We start from the raw sequence: 9,647 nt of genomic DNA on the forward strand, positions 1-9,647 counted from the left end.
GGCCCTGCACCCCATGGGAGACCAGGAAAAGCACCTGGCTCCTGGCTCCTGCCATCGGATCAGCGCGGTGCGCCGGCCGCAGCGCGCCGGCCGCGGCGGCCATTGGAGGGTGAACCAACGGCAAAAGGAAGACCTTTCTCTCTGTCTCTGTCTCACTGTCCACTCTGCCTGTCCAAAAAAAAAAAAAAAAAAAAAAAAAAAAAAAGATGGATCCAGACAAATCCACTGCACTGAGGAACAGTGCAGGCCTGGGGGAGGCTGTTGGCACCAGACACCAGACTGTGAAGGATCGTGGGTCATGGGCGGAGAAAGAACTGCTGGGAAAACAGTAAGGGATGCAGGACAGGGTGGCAGCCGGGGGTCCAGGAGACAGGAGGAGGGGCTTCATTTGGCTGTGCGTGTTTGTTGTTGAAGACTTATTTATTTGAAAGACAGAGTAACAGTGAAAGATGGAGACACATCCGTGCATGTGCACATGCACACACACACAGTGCTTCTATCCATTGATTCACTCCCCAGATGCTCACAATAGCCAGCACTCGGTCAGGCTAAAGCCAGGAGCCAGGAACTCCATCCAGGTCACTTGTGTGAATAGCAGGAACCCAAGGACTTGAACCACCTTCTTCTGCCTCCCAGGCACATCAGCAGGAAGCTGGATCTGAAGCTGAGTGGTGGGACTCTGACCCAGGCACTCCACCAGGTGATGCAGGCATTTCCAGGCTGATGCGTCATCTGCTGCACCACAATGCCCACTCCTGCCAGGCCATTTGGTTCTAACCAGAAGAGAAAGCCTCCAGTTTATGTACATGCTGAATTGCCAGGGGAGACAGAAAAGAAGAGGGTGACAATACACCCAAGAAAGGAACACAATGACTGGAAGAAGGGCACTGGGCTGGCTAGACCAGGAGGACGCTGTCAGGACACCAGCTGAGAGGAGGGTGCAATGAAGAGACAGGTAAGGTCTGAACCAGCCGAGCACACGCAGGAAGAGGGTAAACTGCAGAATAAAATCATGCATGCAGGGCACACACCATCTCGAAAACAAAACAGTTCAGCTTCACTCTTTCCTCCATCTACAAAGAGAAGACCTCTTGGATAGGACCAGCTATGGGCTATGCAAGAGATGTTACATAGAGCCAGGTTGTTTACAGGCTAGGAGGAAACAGTTTCCACGTGCAGCAGACATGTATCAGAGAGGAGAACTAGTGTGGCCAAGGCATGTCAGAGCAAAGACAGACAGACTCAGGAGGAAGAGAATGGGTGAGAGTGAGTTTCCAAAAGAACTGTCTCAATGGCAACTCAAAACTCAACTGGTATTGGAATGCCTGGGTTCCAGTCCTGGCTCTGCTTCTGATTCCAGCTTTCTGCTAATGTGCACCCTGGGAGCAAGCAGCTGATAGATCAAGTACTTGGGTCCCTGGCACCCAACTGGGAAGACCAAATTGAGTTCCAAGCTTTCTGGTTTCCACCTGGCTCAGAACCAGCTGTTGCAAGCAATTATGGAGTGAACCATTGAATGGAAGATCTCTGTCCATTTGTCTCTCTCTGCCTTCCAAGTAAAATGATGATTAATAAATACATTTTTTTAAAGAATCTCAAACAGAATTCCTGTTTGGTGCAATTAAGGCAATAAAGGCAGGTGCCATTTTCAACAAGGCTGAAATAAAACACTAATGATACAATATGATAAGGATTATAGAAACCAAACTTTGTAGCCATTTTTGCCCTAGCCATGTCTTTGATAAAGGAACACTGTCAACTACCTCAGATATTAACACATCAATGACTTTTTAAACATTTTCTAAAGACTTCATTCCAAAAAAAAAAAAAATGCTCAATGTTTGAGGACCAGGTCCACAGGCTAAGAACATTAAGATAGTTAATTTTCAAGCTGCGAAGGTCTAACTTCTCAGCACTCATAGGACAATCCACTAAAATATCTAGAATGAGAAAGGCTTTAGGAAAAGGTGGGATAATTTAGAGAATTGATAATTTGCCCATGTTCAATTTCAAATACTCACCGACACTCTAGATCCCAAGTACCCACACATTCTCCCTCAAATTCTAGCACCAAAGACAGGTGAAGACATTTTTTTAACCCTACTCCCCTCTTCCCATATTACAGAAGTTAGTGACCAGTTAGGGCTCCATTAACACTGACCACATACTTAGTACACTCCACATACTATGTTTCATATATTACGTTAAGTTCTCACAACATTATTTACTTTTACTTGAAAGGCATACACAGAGACAGACAGAGTTCTTCCATCCACTAGCTCACTTTCCAAAGACTAGCAAGAGTTCAGGCTGGGCCAGGCTGAAACCAGGGGCATAATCCGGGTCTCCCTAACTACATGAGCCATCACCTGCTCCCTCACAGGGTGTGCATTAGCAGGAAGCTGGAATTTGAAGTGGAGCCAGGACTCGAACTCAGGCACTCTGTTATGGGATGTGAACCTCCTCAATGGTACCTTGACCACTGTGCCAAACACCTGCCCCATCCTGCAAGGTGCCAGAGAAGTGGAGGAAATTGCCTAATCTCACACACCTGCTGAAAAACAAGGTCACAGTGTAAATTCAAGCTCACGCAGCTTCAAAGTGCATACCACTTCCCCACTCCAGATTTTCCTGTTGCAAAGGAAAATGTGTCAAGTGCAGTTTTCTTTTCTTCCTTGGGCAATTTAGAATTCTTTTCTTCACAGACTTTTAACAAATTTAATTTATTCCTTAGTGCTTTGTAGGCTGAATTTATGGAGATTTTTTTAAAGAGCAGTGTTTAAAAATCTGTTGTTAAATACCAAACAAATGGGAATTCACCAAATGATCAATTAGCTAAGTGCTCAGCAGCAGTTTCTACTTTCAGCTGAGGTCGTAACAAGTGGAAAAGCAGACTATTTGATGTCCTACAGTGGAACCTATATCCAAAACAAGCCCATGAGTTTAAAACAAGGGGTCTCTGCCAAGTACAAGAACAAACCAGGGGCTGGTGCTGTGACACAGTAGGTTATCCACCTGCAGTTCCAGCATCCCATAAGGGCGCCAGTTCAAGTCCTGGCTGCTCTACTTCCAATCCACTCCCTGCTGATGGCCTGGGGAGAGCAGCCAAACACGGCCCACATGCTTGGGCCCTTCTACCCATGTGAGAGACCCCGAAGAAGCTCCTGCTTCCTGGTTTCAGATCAGCCCAGTACCGATACTTGTAGCCATTTGGAGAGAGAATCACTGGATGGAAGACTTCTCACCCTCTCTGTCTCTCCTCTCTCTGTAACTCTGCCTTCTCAAATAAATAAATAAATCTTAAAAAAAAATGAGAGCTGCCCTATGGATAGTATCAGTCAACTTGGAAGTTACAATAGTAGTAGCATCTGGAAAAGACAAATTATGGGAGATGGCAGGCTCAGCACCTGCACCTGACTCTGCTCCACCACATCCCTGCTGCAGGCCTTGAGAAACTTCTCATGTGCTCTGTGCCTCAGTTTCCACATCCATAAAATGGGCATATCAGGGACTATTACTCAGACTTCATGAACCTTGGCTAATACAAACAAGGGATTTTAAAAAGGTTCACAAAAAAATGTATATAGTATTAAAAAGTTATACATAGATTTCATTTTTTTTGAACCAAAACACATTTATCTTTTAATTCCATTTTCTACAACCTTTCTGAAGTCCCTTCCTACAAAGTGCTTAATCAGTAACAGCTAATTCTGTCACACCCGCTTGGGCTTTTCCCTTTTAGAAGGAGCATTTTTAAAACTACAGGTCACAGCTCATAAGTGTGTTATGAAATCGATTTAGAGGGTCACAACCAGTATTTGAGAGAAAGGAAATAGAATAGAATGTTGTTGTAAGCCTCATTGAAGTCATACTTTAGATGACTAGTACAGCTTTTCTCATGGTGACATTAAGTGGTAATTCCTGCATCTCTCTTCCTATAGAGTATCCACATTTCTGTGGATGCACAGGCAGCCATCTATAGGGGCTCTGTTTCAGCGTCACCATCAAAAACTCTTGACAAACACTGCTTTATAGAATGGAGATGATGGGGAGCTAAGGAAGATGGAAAGGTTGAAGAAGCTGGAAGCCATCTGTTAAAAAGCAGATACCTGGAGCAAATGGGAAACCTTCCTCGGTGGACAATCAATCGGGAGCACACAGCAATTCCTCTTGCATACAAGGTGGTTGAAGGCTGGGCTGCTACCAGCATTTTGACAATATGAGCTTAGCAACATGTTCATTTCCAAAGCAAACCAAATTACAAAACTGGAAGTACAGATGTTATCTTGACATTGGGCAAGATTGGAAAAATTAATATGATTTATCCGGTAAGTCATCGTGCAACACTTGTCAGAGTAGACACAATACCAGATTTCAAATGCTCTTCAAAGTCATCAGGGTTTGGAGGAGACAGGAAAATGTTTTAAAACAGAAATCCTTTAATGTGGGTGTAGATTTAACATAACAGTTCCATTATAACCAATTCCTAGGTGAAGATTTAATTACCTGTATAAGCTTTCCCAGAAGATGAAATGGAGAAGAATGTAAGCATATATCTAATCATTTTAGAATCTAACAGAAACATTTACAAATGGCTTTACAATATGGTGTCTATCAACACCTCTTAGACCACTGGGTAAGAGGAGCCATAGCTGATATAGACAAGGAGGTAGCTAGCAAGGAAGAGCTGCAGTCTCCCACCTTCCTACAACCCTGCCTGTCCACCCTACTCCCCCACCATCACCTTTTTGTACTGTGCAAAACCACACTTCCTACAAAGCCTCCACCCAGAATTAGTGCCAGCAGAAAGCAACCAACATGGTGCTAAGTGCCTCCCCTTCCCCAGTGACTACTTAGAGCTAACTGAAATATCATTATAGTAAGATTACCAGGGCTGACACTCCTATTCCCATGATGCACCTGAAGCCATGACACTTCTGAGACTGCTGAAAAAGAGCAAGGAGATGAGCAGTCCTCAGACCTTGCACCACCCCATGACTGTTCAGTTAAACCTCTCCCCGCACACTATCCATACACGCCTCCAGCTCATTTTGAAGAGATGCCAAATTTTGTTGGATGCAGATCACTCTTGAGCATGCCCACACGCCCTTCTCCAGTGTGTGCTCTCACTTAGCTAAGAATAAATCAGGTTCTTACCTTTGTCTTGTCCTCCAGTTCTTGCACCAGAGACAAGAACCTGGACCCAGCCATTCTGCAACACTTCCATACATGCTCCATCCTCCTGAGACTTCCTGGGACCAAGTGGGCCCTCCTGTTAGGAACTTGTGTTTCTCCACCTGGCTTTAGGCTACACTCCCAGAATCCCCTCATCAAATATCAAGCAGCTAAGGCATGAACAAGCATCTCCCTGGTCTGCTGTGAGCCAGGGGCAGGGATGAGGGGTGGCAGAAGTTGTGCACAAAGACCGGCACTGCCCACGGACACAGCGCCCTTCACTAGGTGGGAACGTCCCAGAGGGAGGGAGCCCAAAGAGAAGACAGCTGGGCCAAAGGAAGATTCTCCCAATTGCATTTTAACTCAGAGGTCAGGGACGTCCACAAACTCAAAATTCAAACCTAGTCTTCCAGGTCACTAGGAAGACGTGGTTGCAAGGATGTGTGGACAAAACAAATTTCAGATTCCTGTTGGCTTCACCCATAAGTTCCAAGTATTGAGACAGACGCTGTGTGGGCCTCCATGAGTTCTATAAAGGACACTGAAAAGCTACAGGCAGCCCAGTGGTCAGAGGGGGAAGGTATGGTCACACTGCCTGGATTCAGAGTCCCATTGCCAGCTACTCGCTGAGTGTCCACACTCTCATTTATGATACAAGAATAACAGGAGGACCATTGCAAAGGGTCAGAGTCACACAGAGTGCCACAAATACCCCCCAAACGTGCTCTATTATGCCACACTATAAACAAAATGTCCACTGCAAGCTTCTAGATAAGACCTCAGCCAGGTAAGTCTGTGCACTTATTCTTTCCCATTTCTTTCTTAGTACAATCATCTTACTTTATGCCACTGCAAAAGATAATTATTTTCCATTTGGCAAAGATCAAGTCCTTGCACCTCTCCCTTGCCTGGGACAGGCTCTTCTGAAATTAAATAAGTGCACCCCTTCTGCCCCACCAAAGCAGGAAACTCAGGGTTGGGACCAGTTTGAAGTCTGTCGAACTGGCTTTCTATGCCAAGTTCAAGCAGTAAACATTGGAAAACATTACCAACTTTAAATGCAAAAAGGACATTTCCCAATCGTCATATGCCTGAGGCTCGGAGTCAGAGTGGGTCCTTGTTGACTGATGAACCAGGCAGGGGCTGAAACACTTGCAAGTATCAGTAAGGGAAGACCAGCAGGCAAGAGGGCTGAAGTGAACCACAGAGCCCTATCAGCAGGGGAAGAGAAGGGAAGACACGGCCTTTCCTCGGGTACCTATAGTACACAGGTTTATTATACAATGAAGGTAATCACTAGCACAGAGATTACAAACCACCAGCTCCCTGCCCAGTGATTTCTATTCCATCGGCCCACAACTGCCTGAAAAAAACAACCCGAGAATACTCACCACGCATTAATGGCATGCAGGCAGCATAGAGCACTTTGTATGATTTCAACACAAACCCTGTCTCTCAGACACCTGACAGTTTTCACTGTGGGTAGAAGGTCTACAGCTCTGGTAGACAAGTACATGGGAAAGATTCAAGGTCATATTTACCCTTTAAAGTGTGTCCCTAATCGACATGTGCATCACAGTGAACATTCAAACCTCCATTTTTTCCCCCCAATTATTCTGAGGAATTCTGAGAATATATGATTGGTCATCCTACTAAGTTGGCTTAGACTTATTTCTAGTTTGCCCAGCTACATCTAATTAGTCTCCTTTAAGGATGAGCAAGGCTAAAGTGTTATTAATTTCAACAATAGTTTTTCTATTAACTCAAATCTTCTCCAAGCCCAAAATGGAGTAGAAAGGCTAGAATGAAATAAATGAAAATCATTTGGATTCAAGAGAGGCAAGACAGAACACATCCATTCACCCAACAGTAATCCCGTCTAAATCAAATATACTGTGTTTTTAAAGAGGTCTGCCAACTTCCTATAAAAATCCCAGGAACACGTCCTATTTTTGCCAGTTTTTACTTATGCAATTAAATTGGCTTTTTGTGAGAGCTGGCTGGAGAAACATATTTTCACAAGCTCATTAGTCATACAGTCAAGTTTCATTATATCATAATCATTCATCAATAGTCAGCGATGGGAATACTGTCTCCTTGAGCAATGAGAATTATTAAAGAAACTATGCGTGCACAATAGGCCATAAAACGTGTGAAATACACAATGCCCAAAGCCAGCGGTAAAGCCAGTGACCAGTGTGGCTTCCATTCTCGCCGAAGAGCCCAACAGCTCTGGGAACACAGACCTAGCTTTCTCCTGAAGCCACATCCTTCATCAGGAACCCCTTCCTGCCTCCAGCCCTTCCAAACTCCACCCCTCAAGAGAGTGGAATGTGTTATTTCATTTACAACTGTCGTTATTAAAGACTCTCACGGGAGACCGTTTGGGCTTGGGTCATCTTTCCAGCATGTGTGTGGCAGCTTATTCTACGTATTTCTCCCTACATCAAACGTGTACACGTCAGTCAGCCCTGCGTAGAACCTTGGCCCCTGAGCCGTGGGAGACTCCGCCGGAGCCCGGAGCAGGGCGCACGCCGCACACCACCCGCGGGGCTGCCTGACTCCCACCTGGGCACGCTCGGAGGGGGCCCACGGAGCATTCTGCGCCCATCTATGGGGAGAAAGAAAAACTGATTTGGCCAAGCCTAACACATACAGCCTTGGAAATGCAAGGACTAACGTTGGGGGCCAGGCGTCCGGGCTGGCTGGCAAAGGGAAACTGATCGTCTCACGATTTTTGCTGTAAATTTCAGGAACCGAGAGGTTCTCTGAGATTCCCAGAATCTCTCCTCTCTGCCCAGCACGCTCAAGCCCCTGCCCTGCTCCTTCTCCCCTCAAATCGGATCCCAGCAGGAAGCGCCGATCTCCCCGTCCGCGGCTGGGGCGCAGCTGGAGTGAGCCCCTCGGAGGCTCCACTTCGTGCAGCTGCCCTGCAGCCGAGACGCGCCCGGCGCTCAGAGAAAACCACAGCGCTTCGCGGGACCCAATCCACCCCCAGGGCCATCACGGGGGCACCGGGCAACGGGAGAGCCGCTGCACCTCGGCGCCAGGGCGTGCTCCGGGCGCTCAGTCCCCGGGAGTCTGGACCGAGCGCAGGCGCGCGCTGGAGCCCCGGAGATCCCGTGTGGGCACAGATGCCTACAGGGTCCCGACCCACCCCGGCCCCGCGCCCTGCTACCTCGCAGCCGTACAGCTGACCCAGCTGCTCCACGATCCACTCCTCCAGCACCAGCCGCCTGCGAAGCTCCTTGCGGTCATATTTCACCGTCACTTTTCCCTGCTGGTGGCGCCGCTGCTGCTGCTGGGGCTGCGGCTCCTGAACCTGCCCGGCAGCGGCCGCCGCGACCTCGGGCGCCGAGTCCTCCCGGGAGGAGCCTGAGCTGTTGCCGGAGCAGGGGCTGCTGCCGGCGCCGCCCCGGGGGCTCTGGAAGAAAACCCGCGCGCCGCCGCCGCCGCCGCCGCTGCCGGCTCCGCCGCCGGCCGCCTCGCTGCCACCAGTCACCAGAGACATGGTCCCGCGCCGGAGCCGAGTGCGGCCCAGAAGCGGCGGGCGGAGCGCGCGGGCGCCGCTACCACCTCGGGCCGGGCAGCCGCATGAGCGAGGCTCGCCGGCACCTGCTCCGCGAGCCGCGCACGCCCGGCAGCCGGGCTCGGCGGGGAGGGCGGGCGGGACCGCGGGGGCGGGGAGGAGGGCGGGGCGGCGAGCGCGGGCTTAAAGACACAGCCGGGGCCCCCCTCGCCGTCCAGTCCCGGGAGGAGGGATCCAGCGGCTTCCTGGTGGAGCGCCGCCGGCGCGGGAGTCGCCCGCGGAGACGCGCAGACACGGGCGGGGACTGCGTGTAGACCCAGAAGGGACTGGCCAGGTTCGGGTGTCCCGGGGTCCCGGGCCTTGCTTCTTGGAGACGGGAGATTGCGCTTCACCCGCGGTTCCGGAGCGCTGGCCCGGGCTGGCGGCAGCCGGGCAGGGGGCGCGGGAGCGGCTGGCGCAGCAGGGTGCAGGGTCCTCGCGCCCCCGCCCCGCCCCGCCCCGCCCCGCCCCGCCCCGCCCCCGGCTCCAAATGCAGATTCCCATTCACGGCGGGTGGGAGCCTCTTCCGCTCTGTACGGTGAGAAAAATCGACGAGGCGTCGCGGGTGCGATCGGGCAATCCGCGCGCTCGGGAAATCGTCGCAGCCCATTTTTCTTGGCTCACCGAGCCACTGGGTAGGCGCACGCATTGTGAGGTATCTCTGCCTCCAAAGGGCTTGGGGCCTGGGGGTCGCGCGCGGCGCTGGGGCTGCGGGGCTGGGGCCATCGGGACAGTAAACATTTCCGGGAAGGGGTCGGCGGCGCGGGGCTGGCCCTGCATTCGCTGCCAGCCAGCTTTCCTCTCCGTCCACACCATTTCCAAACAGCCTCTTTTTCTCCCCCGGGGAAGGCACCTGCCTTGGCTGACTCCACTCTAAACGTCAGGCCGCCAAGGGGAGTTAGGA

The 9,647-nt window shown here is 50.2% G+C and overlaps 1 long non-coding RNA gene across 1 annotated transcript in view; it reads right to left on the bottom strand.

The window, feature by feature from the left end:
* The window catches only part of LOC103349936 (protein phosphatase 1 regulatory subunit 14C), a 100,259-nt gene extending 91,060 nt beyond the window's left edge, over positions 1-9,199 (bottom strand). Inside the window, exon 1 of the long non-coding RNA XR_007915900.3 lies at positions 8,354-9,199. This is a non-coding gene — a long non-coding RNA (protein phosphatase 1 regulatory subunit 14C). The remainder of the gene's footprint in view (positions 1-8,353) is intronic.
* Positions 9,200-9,647: the final 448 nt, after the last annotated feature.

Source organism: Oryctolagus cuniculus, chromosome 5 (genome assembly GCF_051225735.1).
Source record: "Oryctolagus cuniculus isolate XC-2025 breed Fujian yellow rabbit chromosome 5, ASM5122573v1, whole genome shotgun sequence".
NCBI classification, from domain to species: Eukaryota; Metazoa; Chordata; class Mammalia; order Lagomorpha; family Leporidae; genus Oryctolagus; species Oryctolagus cuniculus.